Source organism: Ovis canadensis, chromosome 5 (assembly GCF_042477335.2).
Source record: "Ovis canadensis isolate MfBH-ARS-UI-01 breed Bighorn chromosome 5, ARS-UI_OviCan_v2, whole genome shotgun sequence".
NCBI classification, from domain to species: Eukaryota; Metazoa; Chordata; class Mammalia; order Artiodactyla; family Bovidae; genus Ovis; species Ovis canadensis.
Window position 1 is genome coordinate 121,838,643 of NC_091249.1, and position 21,398 is coordinate 121,860,040.

A 21,398-nucleotide genomic window follows, 5' to 3' on the forward strand; every position below is an offset into this window, starting at 1 on the left:
ACCAGGGAAGCCTGGAGGCAGGTCAGGTGGTCTCCTCTTCCCATCTCTTTGAGAATTTTCCAGTTTGTTGTGCTCCATAGAGTCAAAGGCTTTAGTGTAGTTAATGAAGTAGAAGTAGGTGTTTTTCTGGAACTCTCTTGCTTTTTCTATGATCCAACGGATGATGGCAATTTGATCTCTGGTTCCTCTGCCTTTTCTAAATCCAGCTTGTACATCTGGAAGTTCTCAGTTCATGTACTGTTGAAGCCTAGCTTGAAGGATTTTGAGCATGGCCTTGCTAGCGTTTGAAATGAGTACAACTGTGCAGTAGTGTGAGCATTCTTTGACATTGCCCTTCTTTGGGATTGGAATGAAAACTGACCTTTTCCAGTCCTGTGACCACTGCTGAGTGTTCCCAATTTGCTGGCCTATTGAGTGCAGCATTTTAACAGCTTCATCTTTAAGAATTTGAAATAGCTCAGCAAGAATTCCATCAACTCCCCTAGCTTTTGTTTGTAGTGATGCTTCCTGAGGCCCACTTGACTTTGCACTCTGGGATGTCTGGCTCTAGGTGAGTGATCACAGCATGGTGGATATCTGGGTCATGATCTGTTGCGTAGTTCTGTGTATTCTTGCCACCTCTCTTAATATCTTCTGGTTCTCTTAGGTCCATACTCATCTTTGCATGAAATATTCCCTTGTATCTCTGATTTTCTTGAAGAGATTTCTAGTGTTTCCCATTCTACTCTTTTCCTCTATTTCTTTGCACTGTGCACTTAGGAAGATTTTCTTGTCTCTTTTTACTATTCTTTGAAACTCTGCATTTAGATAGCTCAGTTGGTAAAGAATCCGCCTGCAATGTGGGACACCTGGGTTTGATTCCTGGGTTGGGAAGATCCCCTGGAGAACGGAAAGGCTACCTACTCTAGTATTCTGGCCTGGAGAATTCCGACTGAATGACTTTCACTTTCACTTTTCTCTTTCTCTTTGCCTTTTACTTCTCTTCTTTTCTCAGCTATTTGTAAGGCCTCCTCAGACAACCACTTAGCCTTTTTGCATTTCCTTTTCTTGGGAATGTTTTTGATCACCGCCTCCTCTACAATGTTACGAACCTCCACAGAGTTCTTCAGGCACTCAGTCTATCAGATTTAATCCCTTGAATCTCTTTGTCACTTCCAGTGTATAATTGTAAGGGATTTCGTTTAGGTCATACCTGAATGGCCTAATGGTTTTCCCTACGTTCTTCAATTTAAGCCTCAGTTTTGCAATAAGGAGCTCATGATCTGAGCCACAGTCAGCTCCCAGTCTTCCATTTGCTGACTGTACAGAGCTTCTCCACCTTTGGCTGCAAAGGATATAATCAGTCTGGTTTCGGTGTTGACCATCTGGTGATGTCCATGTGTAGTCTTCTCTTGTGTTGTTGGAAGAGGGTGTTTGCTATGACCAGTGTCTTGTCTTTACAGAACTCTGTTAGCCTTTGCCCTGCTTCATTTTCTTCTCCAGGGCCAAACTTGCCTGTTACTCCAGGAGATATCTCTTGACTTCCTACTTTTACCTTCCAGTCGCCTATGATGCCTCTGCCTCAGGGAGGTTTCCCTGAGGACAAACCTTTCTGGGGCAGCCTCAGCATGGCGGAATCTCCCATGGCCATAGGCTATCATGAACCCTGCTCCTGTCCCTGCCAGGAATCAGGAGGGTCAAGGTGATGCTCTTTTCCCAGTTACAGCTAACGATGGAATGATTATTCATCGGGGAAACGCAAGTCTTGTTTCCAGGCTGTGAAGTCTTCCTTCAGATTATTTGATAGATTAATTCCCAGAAGCCTGCTTGCTCTGAGATGAGAAGTGTATGAGAGTGTTGTGGTGGAGTGTATCAGGGCAGGTGGTGGTGTATTTACCGTGATGGGTCGAATACTCAGTCATTCAACGCTAGTATTGGATGATAATTATCCTTGCAAAAATCACAGTATAACAATATTTGGGGCTATGGAAGGTTTGGCAAAAGTCTCTAGAATGAGAGGTCAAGATGATGCCTGGCAGACCCCACACGTGGCCAGGGGCGAGGGATAGGGCTGGGCCCCGCCCTTCTCGGGGTCTCTCATGGTCAGTGGGCTCCCTTCTTGGGGTCTTTCAGGGTCAGTGGGCCCCCCGCCCTTCTTGGGATCTCTCAGGGTCAGTGATCCCCCTGCCCTTCTTGGGGTCTCTCTGAGTTAGTTGGGGTCTTTGTCTTTTCACTCGCAAGGTCATACACAAGTTCTGAGAGATTTAGAACACAAGCTAATAACTGAGTCTTCATCTGGACCTGAGCTTTCCGCCCGAATCTCTTCCTGTGCCTCTGTGATAAGCTGGATTGGACAGCATCAAGGGCGACCGCTGCAGGCGTCTGTTTGCCTTGCGTGCATCCTGAGCTTTCTGCCCGGATCTCTTCCTGCGCCTCTGGGATAAGCTGGACGGGCAGCACCAAGGGCGGCCGCTGCAGGCGTCTGTTTGCCTTCCGTGCATCCCGAGCTTTCTGCCCAGATCTCTTCCTGTGCCTCTGGGGTAAGCTGGACGGGCAGCACCAAGGGCGGCCGCTGCAGGCGTCTGTTTGCCTTCCGTGCATCCCGAGCTTTCTGCCCAGATCTCTTCCTGCGCCTCTGGGGTAAGCTGGACGGGCAGCACCAAGGGCGGCCGCTGCAGGCGTCTGCTTGCCTTCCGTGCACCCTCCTGGCCCTGTCTGTAACAGCATCTGTTTTCTTCAGGACAGGCCCAGGCAAGCAGCTCTTGCTGCTTTTAGCTATGTTCCAAGAGCCAGTCTCCCTTCTGCCCTTCCTCCTGTGTCATAGCACAGGCACACGTGAAATCCTCTGTTAAGTATTTTCCTACTTGGAGTTATTATCCTTATTCCATCGCCAGGCCTATTGGCCACTGCTGTTCTGAGGCCAGTAACTGGGCAGTGGCCTTCTTTGTGTTTGGCTGATCCAGGTGATTTAAGTCCTTGCCAGTGAAGAGTAACACATGTGCAGAAACCCTGGGCAGCCTCTTTCTTCCCTTCTCCTCTTATACTGATTCGGAATTGTGGCTGTGACGCCTGAACTCCAGCGTCCTTTTTGGACCGTGAAGATGAGGGCCACATCCCAGTAATCCACAGTCTGCCTGCGGCGACCGTGGGATTGCCATTCTAGCCCAGGCCTAACGACGTCCGTGCTTTCTGGTTTATGTGTGAGAAGTGACTGTCCGCCAGCCCTTTCACGCCCAGCTGTCGTCTCTCCTTTAACCTCGCGTTGACTGGTGTGTCAGCACGTGCAGCAGCGGCTGTCCTCTCTAATTGTCATTCTGTGATAAGTCTCTATGGCAGCTCCTAACACCCTAATGCACCTTCTCCTATTTCACGTTTTCCCTCAAATAAACTTCAGTGGAAACCAGTGTTCCAGGAACTGTGCCAGGCGAGGGAAAGCAAAGATTAGTAATGTGTTCATAACATGTCATTTGTGTGAGACAGTCACTAGTCCACCCCCTTCTAAAGAAGGGCAGTTGGGTGACTTCCGGTGATTACTACAATACGAGTCAGCCTCACTCTTGGCATATGAAAAGAGTAGGCCTGGACTCTGGCTTTGGGAAAAAATCCAGCCTAGTAGGGAACGAGGATAGCAGGGCATAAAATGATTAACGTTCACGAGCGTCTGGGGAGAGCTAGATTTGTGCTTCTCTTCCTTTCAGGCTTATTGTTGAAAAATTAATAAGCTTCTGGAAGTGTACTGTTACAATAGAATCAGCAGTGACCTCATGAGGAGCCCAGAGACTTTCAAATTGGACTCCCTCTTCCCTTCACTGGCTGGGTGCAATCCAAGAGGAAAGTGTTAGTCACTCAACTGTGTCTGGTTCTTTGTGACCCCTTGGACTGCAGCCCACCAGGCTCCTCTGTCCATGGCGTTCTCCAAGGAAGAATACTGGAGTGGGTTGCCATGCCCACCTCCAGGGAATCTTCCCGACCCAGGGATCGAACCTGGGCCTCCCACATTGCAGGCAGATTCTTTGCCTTTTGAGTCACCAGGGAAAGATGACTATGGATAGCCAGACAGCTGCAAAACAGCTTCCTTTTCTCTTTGCAATTGTTTTAATATTTACTTCAAACAAAGGTACTTTCAGTCCTTGACTCCCATTAGAGGGTTCCAAAAACATGAGTGAAAGTAGAACAGGGGAAGATTATTTTTTCTGCTTTCTCTAATTTAAGGTTTTTGAGATTTTTTTTAAGGGCTAACATGTCCAGCAAAGCCAAGCATTCTTTTTTTTTTAATTGAAGTATAGTTTATCTATAATATTGTGTTAGTTTCAGGTGTGTACAGCAAAGTCACTGTTATAGATGTATTTTTTTTCAGTCTTTTCCATTATATATTATATATAATGTATTATATCTTATATACATCATGTAAGATATTGAACATAGTTCCCTATGCTGTACAGTAGGTCCTTGTTCCTCTGTGTTACCTGTAGCGATGTGTGTCTATTTTCCCATGCCCCTGGTGTGCCGCTCCCCCTTGCTCCCTTTCCCCTTGGTGATCACAGGTTTGTTTTCTACGCCTGTGACTTTCTGTTTTGTGTGGATTCCTCTGTGTTGCTGTGCTGGACTTCACAGGGGTGGTGTCATACTTGTCTCTCTCTGTCTGACTTCACTCATTGTGATTCTCTCTCGGTCCATCCTTGTTGCTGCAAATGGGCTCGTTTCATTCTCCTTGTGAACAAGCAATGTTCCTTTGTATGCGCACACCACACGCTCTTTCTTCTCATCAGTGGATGCTGGGGTTGCTTCCGTGTCTGAAGCCAAGTGCCACTGATGCCACGCACGGGCACCGCTGCTGAGCCTGGGAGTGTCGCTGTGGCACTGGCTGGCCCTTCTTCCTCGTCTTCCTCTGCTCTGGCTCCTGGTGTGGTCACGCCTGTGTGCTAGGGACTGCAGGCCTTCTCGCTTTACCTGAGAGAGCTCTTAATCCTCTCAGGCACCCTGTAAGGTAGCATAGCCACTGCTTTACAGATGAGGAAACTGAAGCTTGGAGACGTGAAGGAGCCTCTTCTAGGTCTCTCCACCAGAAGTGTGGCCAGGGTTTGGTCCAAGCTGCGTGACTCCAGAGCTCTGCTTTTAACCGCAACACGGGAGTTTATAAAATGATTCCAGCTCACACGTGGAAGGACTGGAACCTTGTCAGATCCGAGACTTAGCGCCCAGGGGCAGGCTGCCTCTCCAGCTGCTTCCTCGTGTCATACCAATATGGGAGGTTAAAACGTTGCAGAGAGAAACCTGGAAGACACGTTAATTTCAAGGCAGAGCAGAGATGAGAGGCCGTCTGTGAGTCGACCTTGGCCAGGTCTGTGGTCCATGTGGCAGGTTGTGCTCCATCACCAGTAAAGGCGCCGGGCAGTCTGTCCCTGACCAGCCTCCGCCCTCCGGATGCTTGCAGGCGATTCCCATACCTCAGGGCTTCAGGGACCACTACTACAAGGAGGGGAGGGAGAGGGGCCCTGTTTCTTCTGATGCTTTCTCCTTTCCTGGGAGAGTGAGAAACAGTCTCTCTGCTGGGTCTCTGTCCTCAGTTCTCATGCCTTTGCGCCAGCTGAAAGAATGACCCTCTGACTGGAGGCCGCACCATCACACAGCTTCCACTGCCACAGACGACTGTTTGGGCCGGGGGTCAGGGTGATTGTGCTCACAAGTAAATCAAGGAAAGTGGTGGCCTTTGTGCTTGCTCTTCTCTCTGCCAGGAATGTTCTCTTCTTAGTGTTCAGCTCTCAGTCCAAGAGTTACCTCCTCATCCAGGATTGCTCTGGGCAGCCACCCTAGATGTTTCCCTCTGATACCACCCCATCATGTTTAATTTCCTCCAAAGAAAGCATTTTTATTCTATGAAACCACTAGTGATAATCACTAGTAGCAACGGTATATCACTAGCTATGATGACATATACTAGTTACACCACTGGTTGTAATGATATGACTAGTGGTATATAAGGATATAGCTAATGAGTAACTAGTTACAGCCTCCTGAGAACAGGGGTCTTTTGTTCAACAGCAAATCCTCAGCTCTGGAGTCTGTGCCTGGCATACAGGAGGTGGTTAATAAACGTTGGTTAGATGGGTAAACCATCGAGTGCCACCCTTGTCTTTGGGCAGCACTAGCCGGAGCAGCCTGCAACACGCAGCTAGCGTCGACCAGGCCCGCACGTGGTGTTGGCGCACACCTCCTCTTGCCGCAAAGTTCAGGAATGGGAGCGTCTCTCCTGCAGCTGACGAAAGCACGAAAGCGTGCGGCCAACCTGCTGCCTCCCGGGAGCCCTGGGAGGGGCTGTGGCTTTCCCCCCTCCCTGGTCGCCCCATTCTGCTGGAGGAAAAACCACAGTCTCGTTTTGAGCTCCTTGCTCTGTTTTCAACAGCTGCCTTGTACTTTCTTCGTGTCAATAGCGTGTGCACACACGTGCTTGCCGTGTGGAGACATCTAACACACCCGTGCCAGAGCGTGCTTTTGTATCTGCCCTCCTGACAGGTCAGTCCGGTAGGAGAATGCCTGTGACGTGAGCCAGATGCTGGTCTCGGGGGGCCAGAACATTGCCAGGCAACTCCCCACTGGAACACTTCCTCACCAGACACCACCCAGGCCTGAGGGGAGGCCACCCTCAGACTTTAGAACAGGAAGGCAAAAATAAGATAACCTTTCTTTTGCATCCCAGAGTGAAGCTCTTTGTATCAGCGACTGCCGTTTCCCACCCGCCTCCATCTCTTGTGCTACCTCGGGACCTAACCCATGAAGACACACGGGCATTTTAGGCTCCCAGTCGGTTAATCCTGCCAACCGCCCATTGGTCACTGTAGACCCGCAGTGCTCGGCTTCAGCGCCAATGCTCTAGGGAATAAAGAGGACAGGACTTGCACTCTGAGAGCTCACGTCCTGAGAGGCGCTCTGAGGCCAACTCCATCCAACACACAGTGTATCCATTAAGGCTAAGCTGGTTTTCAGCGCAGTGTTGTATTCTCACCACATTGGTTCAGGTTTGTAAATCTTGTGTCCAAAAGCAACTGTAAATACAGGGATACTTCGAAGTCCAGATTTTTGACCGCAGTTTGCACAGTTCTGGATACAAAGTAGACCCTCCTGGGAAAAGTGGCAGTTTGGGTGGTGGTGTTCGGCCGCTCAGTCGGGGCCAGCTCTTTGAGACCCCAAGGGCTGCAACACACCAGGCTCCTCTGTCCTTCACCATCTCCCAGAGTTTGCAGGAGTGGGTTTCTGGGCCCTTCTCCAGGGGATCTCCCCCACCCAAGGATCAAACCCAGGTCTCCTGCACTGAAGGCAGATTCTTTACTGTCTGAGCCACTAGGGAAGCCCCTTGAACGCTATGGAACCCTACAGATGTTGATCTAGGCTGCTCTTTTTATTAACTGAAAGGATTGGTAGATGGGGCAGAACTTCTGTTCTAATCTCAGGGCACATTTCAAGAAAAGGGTCAGGCGAGCCACGCCTACAAGCACCCTTGAATTGCTGAAGCAGGTTGACCCAGAAAGCTTCAAGGGGTCCCCAGAAAAGATGACAGCTATGAAGGTGTCCAGGTTATGTCTGGGAGGCCAGACAGGGCTTGGACTCCCGGAGTCCTGGGCTCCCTAATTAGTTACACTGTTGCCAAGCTCTCGGGAGCCCTCCCTCTGCAGCAGGCCTGGGGGTCTCTGCCTGGGCCCGCCGCCATTGTCTGCCTGCTTTTGTTGTTGCTGCCTGCTCTTTTAGTGAGCTTAAGTTTGCCCTTCTTTTGTTCAGTTCCTTTTTCTGACCAGCTGCCCTGAACCTCATTCACATGCCGTGTGCGTGTGTTTGAAACCTGGCCATTTAATTCACAGAAGAGCCTTGGGAAACTTCTAGGCTTCAGGTTGTGCAGGGGTCACATTGCTTTGAGTTTCAGCTTCCAATTGATGTTTAAAAAAAGACTAAAAAGCAGGGCTCCAGCTGCACCTTCCGAGTTTCGCCAGGTGTGTTAGCAGCAGCCGCCAAGGAGAGGCGGCAGACAGGCTAGAATCACGTCGCGGCATTTCAAATGGGTTTACTGCGCTTGTACTTTGGTATTTCATAGGTGGTTAATACTGTTCATCACAATAAACTGAAAATATAAGAAGAGAGGAATCAAAAAGCCCTAGTGAAAAGGATGGATCTTATGTTCCTGAGGCCTCAAGCTGAGAGCTAGAGAATTCAAGATTCCAACAGCCTCTGCTTCAGACTGTCTTACCTACTGAGGCTTTTGTAAGATCCCTTACTTTCTGCAGACCTCTACACCCTTACCTGTCTGAAAGAAGGGAAGAACCCAACCTGTTTTCCTAGAGCCTTATGCCTGTAAGAGAATGACTCAGCGCAGAGATATTCCAGAAATTCTCACTGTTTTGAATCTAGTAAGAGAGGAAAGCAACATCGCCAGAGCCCTCACCCCCATGTTTTCAGAACACTGATGCACCCCAGCCACCCAGAAAGATTCACTGTTTTATTTTGAAAATGTCTCCTGGAAATTAGATTTTTTTTTTTTTAAGTCAAACCTTATTTCCCGCTACCTCCTGTTGTGCACTGGAGCATATACTGGCTAAAAGCTGAAAGAAGTGGATGAAAGGAGCTTCCCTGAGTTATCCTTCCAGCCAGAGTCTCATTGGTGTGTACCCTGGGAGATCCTGTTCTGTTCCTTGGGATCTTCTGCTCCAAATTCTCACCCATAATTTGGCCCTTGAGTACAGAGTTGTCCCTGAAGGATTATTCCACTGTAACGAAAGATGTCATATATGTGAGGGAATATAAAAAGTTTCAGAGGAGAAGGGTTTTCCCTTTAAAAAAACATGAAGCTAGCAAGCACAGCATGCATGTTTGCAATCAAACCTTGTTCTTCACCATTTTGGGTCTCTCTTGGTTCATGATGAGAGGCGTCCTTCCAGGAGCGTAGTCTACACTCCATAACAAAGCCAAGCCATGTCAAGTTGAAAGCACTTTAAGCTCTTCATTCATCTAAAACTTCATCTCAACACAGAAATTTTATTTTCCCTGAAGCTTTGCAAATCGACTTATTTTGCAGGGCCGAAAACAAACAAACAAAACCCTTCACATGCGCTAGGTTCTCTGGACTTCCCTGTGTGTATCCCTGACGGGCACATCGTCGTTTCCTCTGTCATAGTCTAGCCTTGCTGCACTCCTTGCCGTTTGTCTCCTCAAGCAGCCCAGTGTCATCAGCCCCTTCTCTGACATCCAGTTTTTGCCTCATGCTGAATACAAAGTACCTCGTTCTAGCGCAATGGAGAAGGCGATGGCACCCCACTCCAGCACCCTTGCCTGGAAAATCCCGTGGACGGGGGAGCCTGGTGGGCTGCAGTCCATGGGGTCACGAAGAGTTGGACACGACTGAGCGACTTCACATTCACTTTGCACTTTCATGCATTGGAGAAGGAAATGGCAACCCACCCCAGTGTTCTTGCCTGGAGAATCCCGGGGACGGGGGAGCCTGGTGGGCTGCCATCTATGGGGTCGCACAGAGTCAGACACGACTGAAGTGACTTAGCAGCAGCAGCAGCAGTGCTACGGAAAACCAGAGTTTCAGATTTTATCTGGTTTGCTCACAGTATCAACCTTCAAGAACATACTTTCAGTAGCTGAGGTCCAGAATATGGTCAGATCTAAATCTGGTGAATTCACTGGCTATTAAGTTCTCCATTCTGTTCTGTATCTGGTAGTTTATGCGTCTTATCCTGGTTATATCCTCATTATTACTCATTCTTTCCCTTCATGCTGTAAGCATGTGTCCTTGCTTAGTCTGATTACAGTGTGTTATCCTACCAATGCCTGCTTTTTAATTGACAACTTTCATTTTCTCTGGTTGGTTTGTATCACAGGGTCAAAGTCTGATGTCATTCAGATTCTCCCTGTCATGAGACTGATGCCAATTCAGTCACCTCAAGCAGGTGAGACACTCTTTAACAGCATCTCCAGGGAAGGGCAGTGCGCCCCAGCCTTTGTAACTTATGTCAAAGTACCGAATAAAATTTTTGTTGGACAAATATCTTCAAGTGTGATTTAACTTATATGCAGAGTACATCATGAGAAACACTGGGCTGGAAGAAGCACAAACTGGAATCAAGATTACTGGGAGAGATATCAATAACCTCAGATATGCAGATGACACCACCCTTATGGCAGAAAGTGAAGAAGAACTAAAGAGCCTCTTGATGGAAGTGAAAGATGAGAGTGAAAAAGTTGGCTTAAAGCTCAACATTCAGAAAACGAAGATCATGGCATCTGGTCCCATCACTTCATGGGAAATAGATGGGGAAACAGTGTCAGGCTTTATTTTGGGGGGCTCCAAAATCACTGCAGATGGTGACTGCAGCTATGAAATTAAAAGACGCTTACTCCTTGGAAGAAAAGTTATGACCAACCTAGACAGTATATTCAAAAGCAGAGACATTACTTTGCCGACTAAGGTCTGTCTAGTCAAGGCTATGGTTTTTCCAGTGGTCATGTATGGATGTGAGAGTTGGACTGTGAAGAAGGCTGAGCACTGAAGAACTGATGCTTTTGAACTGTGGTGTTGGAGAAGACTCTTGAGAGTCCCTTGGACTGCAAGGAGATCCAACCAGTCCATTCTGAAGGAGCTCAACCCTGGGATTTCTTTGGAAGGAATGATGCTAAAGCTGAAGCTCCAGTACTTTGGCCACCTCATGCAAAGAGTTGACTCATTGGAAAAGACCCTGATGCTGGGAGGGATTGGGGGCAGGAGGAGAAGGGGACAACCGAGGATGAGATGGCTGGATGGCATCACGGACTTGATGGACGTGAGTCTGAGTGAACTCTGGGAGTTGGTGATGGACAGGGAGGCCTGGCGTGCTGCGATTCACGGGGTCGCAGAGTCGGACACGACTGAATGACTGAACTGAACTGAACTGAACTGAGTCCTGCAACTCTACTCTAATATGATTCTTTGTTTCCTTTGATGTTTAAGACATTTCCTTAAGATATTTAAGGCAGTTTCTCTAAGGAGTATCCTGGTTTTTTTGTTTGTTTTTGGTCTTTAAATAATACCCCCACTGATTTTTCCTTAGAGTTCTTGCTATCTGTAAGCTCAAGTGACAGAAAGCCCAGTTGAAACCTACTAAGAGATCTACTATATAATTTCACTAGCGAGCAGAAGTCAGGTGGCTTTGCGTGTCCTCTCAGCCCGAGACAACCAGCCTCCCCAGGCTGGCTTCTCCTCTGCGCACTGGCCTGCCCTCCTGCTGGCACCGCTCTCCAGGTTCTCTCTCCACTTCCGTAATGTCCTACATCAGTGTGCACTCTATTCTCAGCCTGCAGTCCAGCGGGAAACAATCTCAGTGAAACAAATTTAGATTTTTACAAGCATCACTAAGCATAGACGTGTGAGGGAGCATGGGTGACAGGGTGCGCTCTTTAGCCTCGATGGTGGGGTAAGGACTTTCGGAAGGTGTTTTTTGAAGTCAGGCTTGAATGAGAAAACAGCCCTGAAAACATCCCGAGAATGATTGTTTGAAGCTGAGTCAAGAGCATTTGCAAATGTCCTGAGACAGAGGAGTTTGGGATACTCTCGGGGCACACGGCAGGCTGGAGGGGCTGGAACTGCAGAGGAGGGGTTGGCAGAGTTAGGGGAGAGGCCCGGCTGCGGGCGTGGATCCCTGCAGAGCATCCCGGAAAGGGGCTGTGATTTTTATTTCGTGGTGAATTAAAGCCGCAGGAGTGAGTGTAGCCGGGGAGGAGGCGCCGCGAATGCGGCTGCGCTAAGAAGGCGGGCTGTGGTCGTCGCGTTAGCTGGTCCTCCCGGCGCCCCGCGCCCCCAAAGGAGGGACGAGGGCGAGAAGGCCCACGTAGTGGGCGAGGGAAGGTGATCGCCGTGGGAGGGGGCGCCAAGGAGCCCGAGAAAGAGGCCAGAGTGAAAGAAACGGCCGTCCAGAGACCAGCCCCAGTCCCAGGAGCAGCCTGCTCGACTCTCGCCATCTCTGACGGGGTTCCTTGCCTTTCTCCGCAGCAGTCACTCGGGGAAATCCTCTGGCTGCGTGTGACGGGGGCACATACTCAAGCTCCAGTCGGCAGCCGAACGTCTGCAGAGCGTGGGAGCTGACGGGGGAGAGGCGGCTCAGAGGGGAGCTAAGGCACGGTTACCAACAGAGACGAGCAGATGGTAGATGCTGTGAACAGCTGACCGTCTTCAGAGTCTCTTCCTTAAAATCCATAGAAGTTTGCTTCCAAGTGACAGCACCTGGGCTTTACGTATTAGGACTTCTTTATAGGATTCTCCTATGATATTGAGTGATGGGCTTTTGATTTTTCTTGTATTTAAATAATACACATGAAAAAGCACAGATGCAGAGCAGTGGTGGTAGAAAAATGTAGAAAGTAGGGACTCTGATAGCAAGCACCCTTCACAACCTGATTAGATGGCATTGTTACTGTAATTTTTGCCCAGCAATGCATTATAGAACACGGCATTTATTTAGCATTTTATGCACCTGTGAAAGGAGGGTTATATTTTGAAAGCAGGACTTTAAATATTTCATATTTCTCCATTAACTTGGATCTGAATATATCATAAAATAATCTTTGAACCCACTTCAATTTCAGATTACTTTCAAGGAACCTACCTCTTATTCTTGAAAAAAAAAAAGAAACAAGAGTGAGCTTGGTGGACACAGGAGATGTTTTGATGCTGGAGGGCCTGACACCACAGGTGAAGAAAAAGAAGTGTGTGTGTCTGGGGATCACTAACAAGGGGGAGCCTGGTGGGCTGCCATCTATGGGGTCGCACAGAGTCGGACACGACTGAAGCGACTTAGCAGCAGCAGCAGCAGCAACAAGGTGAGGCTTGGGAGAGGTGTGTCTGTCTTTCTCTGAAGCAGAGGGTCAGGAAGCACAGAGAAAGAACTCAAGCCGGGAAGCATTTTAAAGGATCCTACTAAAAGATAGAAAAGGAGACCCTGGACTGTGAAACAGCATTGTTCAAGGCACTTGGAAGCATTCCAGTCAAAGGGGAAAAGAAACAAGCAATAAGGATACCCTGGGCAGGCAGGAATAACACTGCACACGTCACTCTAAGGTCAGATGGCTGAGCTGCATCCACTTGGAGTGGCGAGAGAGGAAGGAGGAGAAATTATCTGAATTTGAGTCGGTGTCCGTAGGCTGTCCTGCAGGGGCAGCTGTCCTCTGGAGGACTGGTCGGTGTTTTTTGTGGAAGCCTGATTTTCTAAAATTAATTTCTTTATTCTGGCCTTATTTGATACTTCTTTGAGTTGTCACTATTCAAGTATAAGAAATGTACATGCTGTTATTGAAGGACATGCTTTCCTTCCCAGGATATCTAAGATTTCCCACTCCCTCATTCATAAAGAATTTCATAACCCTAGGCTTAGAAGCTGTCTCTCCTAAAAAAAAAAAAAAAGGCTGTCAAACCTCAGGTGAGTTTGACAATATAATTTATTTTCCAATATAATTCTCACTCTATGGGGCCTGTTTGGAAAGATCCATTTCTCTGGCCCCTGATCTTCAATAGAGTCTCCAGCCTGAAGCCTGCACTTCAGATGTGCTAGAAAAGCAATGAATAGAGACACAGAACACAGCTGAGATTCTGATGCAGAAACAAAACAGCAAACAAAAGGGAACTCTGCACTGATTTTGTGTTTGTCGAGCTTAAAAAAAAATAACTAGTGGCTGCGACAGGTAAGTCTGAGTCAAGCGAGGGGAGCTTCTGTTCTACAGGAGGTATTATTTAGGAGCCAGGTTCCTGCTGCTTGTGCCTCTGTCTTGGGACTGCTGAGTCCTCTCCACTAAGCTGACAGATGGGAAGAGAGCTGATGTGTCATGGAGGAGAGACGGGTGGGGAGGGCCATCAGTTACACCTGAAAGTGATCACATCCCTCCCGCTTGTGCTCTGCTGGCAGAACTCGGCTCACATGACCCCATCCAGAGGCAAGAGGATTGTGGGACGGCTGTTCCCAGGAGGGACACGGGGCTCAGCTGCTCAGGCCACGGCCAGCCCCCAGACCATCCTCCAGCAGGGCTGTGGGGAGGACTAGTTCCACATCGGAAGAGACAATTGCCAAATTTTCAGGAATTTTGAAAACTGGTTCTTAAACACAGCCATTATTAAAAAATAAATTATACCAGCCTAGTATTTTAAAATGTTTAAACCTGCTATTTAAATGTTAATTACTACTTTAAAAGTAAATACTGACAACTCACCAGTTTTAAAATTATGGCATTACCATTTTTTTTTTCTGAACTATATTCTTGAGGTTAGTAATCTCTTTTCATTATAGGAGACTGGAATGCAAAAGTAGGAAGTCAAGAAACACCTGGAGTAACAGGCAAAACTGGCCTTGGATTGCAGAATGGAGCAGGCAAAGGCTAATGCAGTCTTGCCAAGAAAATGCACTGGTCATAGCAAACACCATCTTCCAACAACACAAGAGAAGACTCTACACATGGACATCACCAGATGGTCAGCACCAAAATCAGATTGAATATATTCTTTGCAGCCAAGATGGAGAAGCTCTATACAGTCAGCAAAAACAAGACCGGGAGCTGACTGAGGCTCAGATCATGAACTCATTATTGCCAAATTTAGACTTCAATTGAAGAAAGTAGGGGAAACTAGTAGACCATTCAGGTATGACCTAAATCAAATCCCTTACAATTATACACTAGAAATAGATTCAAGGGATTAGATCTGATGTACAGAGTGCCTGAAGAACTATGGATGGAGGTTTGTGACATTGTTCAGAAGGCAGTGATCAAGGCCATCACCAAGCAAAAGAAATGCAAAAAGGTGAAGTGGTCGTCTGGGGAGGCCTTACAAATAGCTGTGAAAAGAAGAGAAAGAAAGACAAAGGAGAAAAGGAAAGATATACCCATCCGAATGCAGAGTTTCAAAGAATAGCAAGGAGAGATAAGAAAGCCTTCCTCAGTGATCAATGCAAAGAGATAGAGGAACACAATAGAATGGGAAAGACTAGAGATCTCTTCAAGTAAATTAGATATCAAGGGAACATTTCATGCAAAGATGGGCTCAATAAAGGGCAGAAATGGTATGGACCTAACAGAAGCAGAAGATGTTAAGAAGAGGTGGCAAGAACAGACAGAAGAACTGTACAAAAAAGATCTTCATGACCCAGATAATCATGATGGTGTGATCACTCACCTAGAGCCAGACATCCTGGAATGTGAAGTCAAGTGGGCCTTAGAAAGCATCACTATGAACAAAGCTAGTGGAGGTGATGGAATTCCAGTTGAGCTATTTCAAATCCTGAAAGATGATGCTGTGAAAGTGCTACACTCAATATGCCAGCAAATTTGGAAAACTCAGCAGTAGCCACAGGACTGGAAAAGTCAGTTTTCATTCCAATCCCAAAGAAAGGCAATGCCAAAGAATGCTCAAACTACCGCACAATTGCACTCATCTCACACGCTAGCAAATTCAGTTCAGTCGCTCAGTCATGTCCAACTCTTTGCAACCCCATGAAGCGCAGCATTCCAGGCCTCCTTGTCCATCACCAACAATCGGAGTTTACCCAAACTCATGTCCATCGAGTCAGTGATGCCATACAGCCATCTCATCTTCTGTCGTCCCCTTCTCCTCCTGCCCCTAATCCTTCCTAGCATTAGGGTCTTTTCCAGTGAGTCAATTATTTACATCAGGTGGCCAAAGTATTGGAGTTTCAGCTTCAGCATCAGTCCTTCCAATGAACACCCAGGACTGATCTCCTTTAGGATGGACTGGTTGGATCTCCTTGCAGTCCAAGGGACTCTCAAGAGTCTTCTCCAACACCACAGTTCCAAAGCTTCAATTCTTCGGCACTCAACTTTATAGTCTAACTCTCACATCCATACATGACCACTGGAAAAACCATAGCCTTGACTAGATGGCCCTTTGTGGGCAAAGTGATGTCTCTGCTTTTTAATATGCTGTCTAGGTTGGTCATAACTTTCCTTCTGAGGAGTGAGCATCTTTTAATTTCATGGCTGCAGTCACCATCTGCAGTGATTTTAGAGCCCCCAAAATAAAGTCTGTCACTGTTTCCCTTGTTTCCCCATCTATTTCCCATGAAGTGATGGGACCAGATGCCATAATCTTCGTTTTCTGAATGTTGAGCTTTAAGCCAACTTTTTCACTCTCCTCTTTCACTTTCATCAAGAGGCTTTTTAGTTCCTCTTCACTTTCTGCCATAAGGGTGGTGTCATCTGCATATCTGAGGTTATTGATATTTCTCCTGGCAGTCTTGATTCCAGCTTATGCTTCTTCCAGCCTAGCATTTCTCATGATGTACTCTGCATATAAGTTAAATAAACAAGGTGACAATATATAGCTTTGACGTACTCCTTTCCCTATTTGGAACCAGTCTGTTGTTCCATGTCCAGTCCTAGCTCTTGCTTCCTGACCTGCATATACGTTTCTCAAGAGGCAGGTCAGGTGGTCTGGTATTCCCATCTCTCTCAGAATTTTCCACAGTTTACTGTGATCCACACAGTCAAAGGCTTTGGCATAGTCAATAAAGCAGAAATAGATATTTTTCTGGAACTCTGTTGCTTTTTCCATGATCCAGCAGATGTTGGCAATTTGATCTCTGGTTCCTCTGCCTTTTCTAAAATCAGCTTGAACATCTGGAAGTTCATGGTTCACATATTGCTGAAGCCTGGCTTGGAGAATTTTGAGCATTACTTTGCTAGCGTGTGAGATGAGTGCAATTGTGCAGTAGTTTGAGCATTCTTTGGCATTGCCTTTCTTTGGAATTGGAATGAAAACGGACTTTTCCAGTCCTGTGGCCACTGCTGAGTTTTCCAAATTTGCTGGCATATTGAGTGTAGCACTTTCACAGCATCATCTTTCAGGAATTGAAATAGCTCAGCTGGAATTCCATCACCTCCTCTAGCTTTGTTGGTAGTGATGCTTTCTAAGGTCCACTTGGCTTCACATTCCAGGATGTCTGGCTCTAGGTGAGTGATCATATCATAGTGATTATCTGGGTCGTGAAGCTCTTTTTTGTACAGTTCTTCTGTGTATTCTTGCCACCTCTTCTTAATATCTTCTGCTTCTGTTAGGTCCATACCATTTCTGTCCTTTATTGAGCCCATCTTTGCAAGAAAGTAGGGAAAACCACTAGACCATTCAGGTATGACCTAAATCAAATCCCTTATGAATATACAGTGGAAGTGATAAATAGATTTAAGGGACTAGATCTGATTGATAGAGTGCCTGATGAACTATGGAGTGAGGTTCATGACATTGTACAGAGACAGGGATCAAGGCCATCCTCATGGAAATGAAATGCAAAAAAGCAAAATGGCTGTCTGAGGAGGACTTACAAATAGCTGTGAAAAGAAGAGAAGTGAAAAGCAAAGGAGAAAAGCAAAGATATAAGCATCTAATGCAGAGTTCCAAGGAATATCAAGGAGAGATAAGAAAGCCTTCCTTAGTGATCAATGCAAAGAAATAGAGGAAAACAACAGAATGGGAAAGACTAGAGATCTCTTCAAGAAGATTAGAGATACGATGGGCACATGCTAACAAAATAATGCTCAAAATTCCCCAAGCCAGGCTTCAACAGTACGTGAACCATGAAATTCCAGATGTTCAAGCTGGATTTAGAAAAGGCATAGGGACCAGAGATCAAATTACCAACATCTGTTGGATCATCAAAAAAGCAAGAGAGTTCCAGAAAAACATCTATTTCTGCCTTATTGACTAAGCAAAGCCTTTGACTGTGTGGATCACAGGAAACTGTGGAAAATTCATAAAGAGATGGGAATACCAGACCACCTTACCTACTTCCTGAGAAATCTGTACGCAAGTCAGGAAGCAGCAGTTAGAACTGGGCATGGAACAACAGACTGGTTCCAAATCAGGAAAGGAGTACATCCAGGCTGTATATTGTCACTCTGCTTATTTAACTTATATGCAGAGTACATCATGAGAAATGCTGGACTGGATGAAGCACAAGCTGGAATCTAGATTGCCGGGAGAAATATCAATAACCTCAGATGCAGATGACCCCACTCTTATGGCAGAAAGCCAAGAAGAGCTAAAGAGACTCTTGATGAAAGTCAAAGACAAGAATGAAGTAGCTGGATTAAAGCTCAACATTCAGAAAACGAAGATCATGGCATCTGGTCCCATCACTTCATGGGAACTAAATGGGGAAACAGTGGAAACAGTGACAGACTTCATTTTCTTGGGCCCCAAAATCACTGCAGATGGTGACTGCAGCCATGAAATTAAAAGACGCTTGCTCCTTGGTAGAAAAGTTATGACCAACCCAGATGGCGGAGGAGATCTGCGGATTCGAGGGCCCTTTGCTGCAGCTGCACAGGTACCTTGGAAAAGTGGAAGCCGTGGTGGCAAGTGAAGGGCTACAGTCCCTGCTGCTGCCTAAAGTGGGCAGGTGAGCTGGCAAGCCAGCGGCAGAGGACAGGACAGGGGTCTGAGAGACTCCTTCTGAGCTTGATGGCTGCCGCGACAGTCCAGCGCCGCGTCTCATGCAGACTCTTCTGTGGTGATGCCCGCGTGAACCACGAGATGGAGAGAGACCTGGGGTCAGAGTTCCAGCTTAGGGAAAACGCCAGTTTTATTCTTTTTTAAATAAAACAAAGAGGAGTATTTTTAATGATAAAAGGTACAATTGACAAGATAAACATCATAAACCATTAGACATACAACAACAAAGAAACAGAGATACATAAAGCAAAAATCAGAAGAAATATAAGGGAAAAGAAAAAATATGTACTCATAGTGAGACATACTGACATTTCTCTGAGAATATTTCATCAAGTGCAGAAAAAATAGGAGCAGGAGCATCTTGAATGATGTGTTTAATCATTTAAATATAATAGATTTCTATTTATATTAATTTGTACTAATCTTAGGTCCTACACAAATATATTTACAATTTTATATTTCATACTTCATATATTTCATATATTTAGATGTCCAAATACCAGCTTTATATTTGAGTTTAATCCTTACTATTTAGGGGCTTAATAATGGGCTATATAGGGCTATATAGGCCTTTCAGAAGGTCTAAGTAACTTGGGAACAACTTCAGCAAGACATATTTTAGAATTTAGTAAATGGAAGCCAAGACAAGGAAAACGAGCTGGAGGCTTTAATGAGCCAGAAGTATAAATGGAAACGACAACTAGGATCCTTGGCTCTGAGTCTACGTCCCTCCTCTAAACCAAGTTGAAACAGAAAATTCATTCATCTCACTATGCCTTACTTCATAGACCATTGAGAGGTTCAGAATTCTTTAAATGGCTCCTTTTTCTCCTCAGAGGAAGGCTTGTTGCAACCTATTTCCTTCCAGGCAGGACTCAGAGTTGCAGATAGCATCATTTCTCCTCAGGGGCCGTGATTGAGTTGGACCTTAAGTACGAATATTCAGTGGAGACCAAGCGGCTTCCCAGGTAACTCAGTGGTGAAGAGTCTGCCTGCCATTGTAGGAGACGCAGGAGACAGCTGCTTGATCCCTGGGTGGGGAAGATCCCCAGGAGGAGGAAAATGGCAACCCAGTCCAGTATTTTCACCTGGGAAATTCCATGAACAGAGGAGCCTGGCAGGCTATAGTCCATAGGGTTGCAAAGAGGAAGACATGACTGAGCACGCACGCACTCAGTGGGGACCACACCCTTCGAGTCAGGTTAAATGTGATACAGTTCCATAAATAGTCTCTTCACACCAAAGCAGCATTATCAAATACAGGTTTCCTTGGCTTTCTAGGATCCAGGGAGACCTCAGAATCTTGACTCTTTGTGTTTCTTTCGAGGGCAAACTTGAGCTTGCCTCTCGTGGCGTTTTCCTGCCTAATGGGTGCGTGTTTCTCGAGAGACTTTGATGTCTAGTTATTTCTCACCCAGAGCCACACTTTAACGTGTCCTCTGCAGCGTGCAATGACCAGGGCTTTACAGCGTCATTAAATTAGGTAGGCGTGGGTCCACTGCAGCAGAGGAGGGATGGAGTCTTTTCATCTTACTTTTAAAGGGCCCTCTTTGGGAAAGGAAATGGGTGGTTTCTCATGTTTACTGGAGCTGTGGTCCTGTGAAGGAGAGAAGAAGGTTCTCCACTTACATTACACTGTTATGGGATTGCAAATAACATACTGCACAGTGGTGATTACAGCTCATTGAGTCTTTTGAGAACTCAGCCACCAGGGCTTGGTCTCTCTAAAGAGGTTGGATTGCATCTATGGAGAGAGCGAGAGAAATTGCTGGGTTCAGAGTGGGTGGAAAGTCACAACAGCAGGAAGACAGCCCCTCCCTTTTTTCTTAGAGCTTTGGGAGAGAACTCCAACACCATTCTTAAGTTATTCCTAGTGCCAGCGGGATGACTGAAACAGGCTTCCAGTTCTCAGGATTGCTGAGCTCCAACAGGTTAATGAACCTCTAGACTAATAGCTCTGTTGAGAATTCAATTTAGAATTTTATGTAAGGTAATATCCACTTCCATGGGAATGCACACTTTTTATCTACACACAGGATTTAGCTCTTGGTTTAAGTCATCAGTTGGGTAATTTCTTCTGAAATTTCTTGCCAAAATGGAAACAGCAGCAAAATCCAAACCAGCCTGGTGCTGATAGTCATTACTAACTTCATTTTCCTTTCAGTTCAGAATAGCTTTATTCTTCAGAGCAAACATAAACGATTTGGGTCTGTGCACAGGAGTATCATAAATGCTCAGAGACATGCTACTCTGCATTAACGAAAGCATCACGTTAAAGTCCGCTAGGAGTCTCCTGGCAATAGAAATGTTACTGGATGTCATTACGTGTGGGTTTAGCTTTTGTGACCTTTAGCGGCCAGCTAACACGGAGGATGAGAGACAGACACGTCTTACTGAGCGGGGAGCGCGCAGGGTGAGACAGGCTGCAAAAGGCGATTGCTTCCGTCACATAAATCATTGCGCCTCAGCAAGGTTGGAAGAATCTTAGTGATTCATGGGCACAGACTTTAATCTACTGTTTTTCCTCGGTGCCACTGAGGGGCAGTAGGAAGAGGAAGCCTTATTACAAGGAGCACTGTTCTTCTATTGGAAGAAAGAAAGGATGTGAGAGAGGCTCAGCGCTGGCTATCAGCACGCGCTTGATCACAAGATCAAGGGGACTAACTGTTGTAAAGTCTTTGTGCATAGTTGTCTGAGCAGTGTTAGAGCGCCATCCATTTCCTTTAGAACCACATGTACACACTGAAGCAGTAGGCTGGTGTTTTGAATGGTTATGTGTCCTGTTATGTCAGGATAAACCAAAGAAAATCATTTTCATGGGTATATTGTTTCTTGAGAATCCATTTTCGGGAAGCGTCTCTTGATGTCGTGTATGTGAGAGACGAAATGGGCAGAGGCGGATCATATACCCTCCTTTCTGTTTTGGAGTTCATCACGATTCCGAGGG